We start from the raw sequence: 2,898 nt of genomic DNA, 5'->3' as shown, positions 1-2,898 counted from the left end.
TTTTCTTTTTATTTTCTACTGTTTTGTTAATATTTTAAAGTAATTGTATAGATTATTGGTCTGACCTACAGCGGTTCATGCAGAAAGTCACTAGGAACGTATTACATATTTTAATTGTGTCTTAAAATGTAAAACTCTTACTTATGATTTTGATGTTTAGGATTTGTCACTACCAAGCGTTTTTGGTTTTGAAGAAGTATGTGCTACGTAGACCCTGGGCGTGGAATTTGTCTTTATTATTGATTTATTTCATTTTCATTTCATTTCATTTTGTTTAAACATTAATCGTAACGCCTATAAGAACATTTTTTTTTCTTTTGAGACCTGTTTTCATCTTTCCGATATCTTATTTACTGTCCGAGATATCTTAAGATTAAATAAATTTTATCTTCTTCGTTGGCTATATACATAGGTCTTATTTTGATTTTATCTTATTTTCTGACGTTTCACGTCTTCTTCAGGACTCGGAAATAATTCTTAAAAATGCTAAAAATTGGAATGCGGGTAGCGGGGAAACCACGCAACTTAAAATTAAATCATCATGGATTTGGTTCCTTACACTTCTAGAGAACATCCTGACAAAGTTTGAGCAAAATGCAAAATGAGGCAGCAATTCCGATTGAACGATTTCACACGAAATGACATATTTTTCAGTCCTTAAAAATTTTTTTTTAACTTCCTTTTAAAAATACCAGCCCAATTCTTGTTTTACAGATACATCGACTTTCCCTGGATTCCGAGATTTTACAAATTTTATGCTTAGTTTTACTCGACTGTAATGTCAATAATTAATCGGTTACCTCTCGCGTAAGAAATCTGCTGTCAACTCTCGGTCTTTAATGTTTAAGTTTTTAGAGTCGCTCTTATGATAAGGAAGAATTTATCTTCAGATTCAGTAAGTGTGTTTGGCTCAGTATATCGTGAAAGAGATAATAATATACATAATAAGCCAAACAACTGAAGATATCTCGGACGATAAAAAAGATGTCGTAAAGATTTAAACATGTCTCAAAAGAAGGAAAACTGTTCCTTTTAAGTTTAAAAAAATTTCTTTACATAACAGAATAACGTCCAAAAGAGTAAAGAAAACGTTTATTTTGCATGGTAGCATGGTGATATTTTTAAAACGGTAGCTGATTAATTTTTGTTTAACTTCGAATTCGAGATCAGCACACCGAAAACCTTCAGAAAAGTGTACATACATAGGTATACTTTGTTTCGGCAACAAAAAAGTTTAATTTTGTAAACGAGTGTAATTAACAAAATTATGGATAATTTTTTATTATTTGGCGCTTTAATTGTTCAAACCTGCTATATGACCAACCTGAATCTAAAAAATCTTCATAAACAAAATTAATCATGCACAACAAAGTCCTATTACTCCAAAATAAAATTTAAGTTATAAAACACAACTTTTCATTTCTGTCAAAAAAACACACTTTCATCTTGGATATTTGTATAAACTCTTTTAGTACTTGGCTACCATTTCTTTCAATACCACCTCACGTAAAAAATTAAAATAGACTTTATTGATTCTTTATTTGTATGTATAACAAATAAAACAGAAGTTCAAATTGGACTTCCGTTTTTGGGGAAGAGCGGGGCTACAAGTAACACTTTTGGCTAAAACTGATGCTCCTACTTCGGCCCAACCTTCGCAAAATTAAAAAGCCATAATTCAACTACAAAATCAGTATTACAAAACAAAAAACTCCCTAGTTAAAACTTTTCCTGCATATGGGGGAAGTTTTAACATAGACCGGATTATGTTGTAACAAGGACACTAATTCAAGTTAGTATTGTTTGTTTAAAAAAAAACATTAATTTATTTAGGTAGGGTCAATGTGGGTAAATGTAAACAGGGGTAAATGAAAACATGGCTCATAACAAGCTTCAGTTATATCCCTTTGATGCATACATAAGTACAAATCGCGGACGCATGTATGTTTTAACCTATACGTCAAGCTCATTGCTGTCAAGAGAGAATTCATTCGACGAGCGTGTTTTCCGTGAAAGATAATTTTTTAAAGTGCCAAACAAGTCGTTAGTCTTTCAGAAAAATTAAATATTTTTGCAGATTCAATTAAGTCAGTATAATTTGCAATTACTTTTTAGTTTTTAATTTTAATGTGGATTCTATGTGAAACAAACAAATTTTAAAATACAGGACATTTATGTCGATTTGCATGTGTTTACAACCCCAGAATATTTTTATAATGGGTAAATGTAAACAACGTATTGTGGGGGTAAATATAAACATATATTTTTGCTGAAATTATTGGTTTTAATAAAAAAAAAAACGTATTTTTAGTCAATTACCATTGCCAAAGTGCCGCGGAGTCCAATTAAAGTAGAGTCCAATTAAAGTAGATGTTGTTCAGTGGATGATGTTGCAAAATCGGTCTTTGACGTAAAAAAAAGAAATATATGACATTCAGAGCTGCTCACAATGCATTTTGGGTGCCTATATAAAGATTCAAAGGAAGAAAACAAACATTTGAAGATACCATTCAAGTTGTTCCGTGAAAACATATAAAAATCTAAAGTCGAAAGAAAAAAAGACATGAAATTGTTTACATTTACCCACATTGACCCTAATGCAATAGAAAACAATTTTTAAATGAATCACATAAGCTTTTTTCATGTAAACAGCTTTTGTTGCAACATAAAATAAAAAAAAGTTTACGAAAATCCAAAATTCATACGTGTGTTGCATGAACACACAATTGAATCGTTTATTTCAGAAACAGCATAAGTCCACTTTTTCCAAAAATTTTTTTTTTGGAAATTTCTCATTTATGTATAGTTATTCATCTTCTGAGTTCTGAAAAAAAATTAAGTATGTCAGACCCCCCAAAATACGAAAACTGAAAGAAAAGGGTTCAAAATATATGGAAA

The 2,898-nt window shown here is 30.5% G+C and overlaps 1 long non-coding RNA gene across 1 annotated transcript; it reads left to right on the top strand.

Moving 5' to 3' along the window:
- The first annotated feature begins 1,912 nt into the window (after positions 1–1,912).
- LOC129914258 (uncharacterized) lies at positions 1,913–2,587 on the top strand. Its single transcript, XR_008772157.1, has 3 exons — positions 1,913–2,087; positions 2,168–2,246; positions 2,312–2,587. It is a non-coding gene; the product is annotated as an uncharacterized LOC129914258 (long non-coding RNA).
- The last annotated feature ends 311 nt before the right edge of the window (positions 2,588–2,898 follow it).

This window comes from Episyrphus balteatus, chromosome 3, assembly GCF_945859705.1.
Source record: "Episyrphus balteatus chromosome 3, idEpiBalt1.1, whole genome shotgun sequence".
In the NCBI taxonomy this organism is placed as follows: domain Eukaryota; kingdom Metazoa; phylum Arthropoda; class Insecta; order Diptera; family Syrphidae; genus Episyrphus; species Episyrphus balteatus.
Note: the sequence above shows the minus strand (reverse complement) of the source record. Positions and strands in the feature narration are given on the sequence as shown.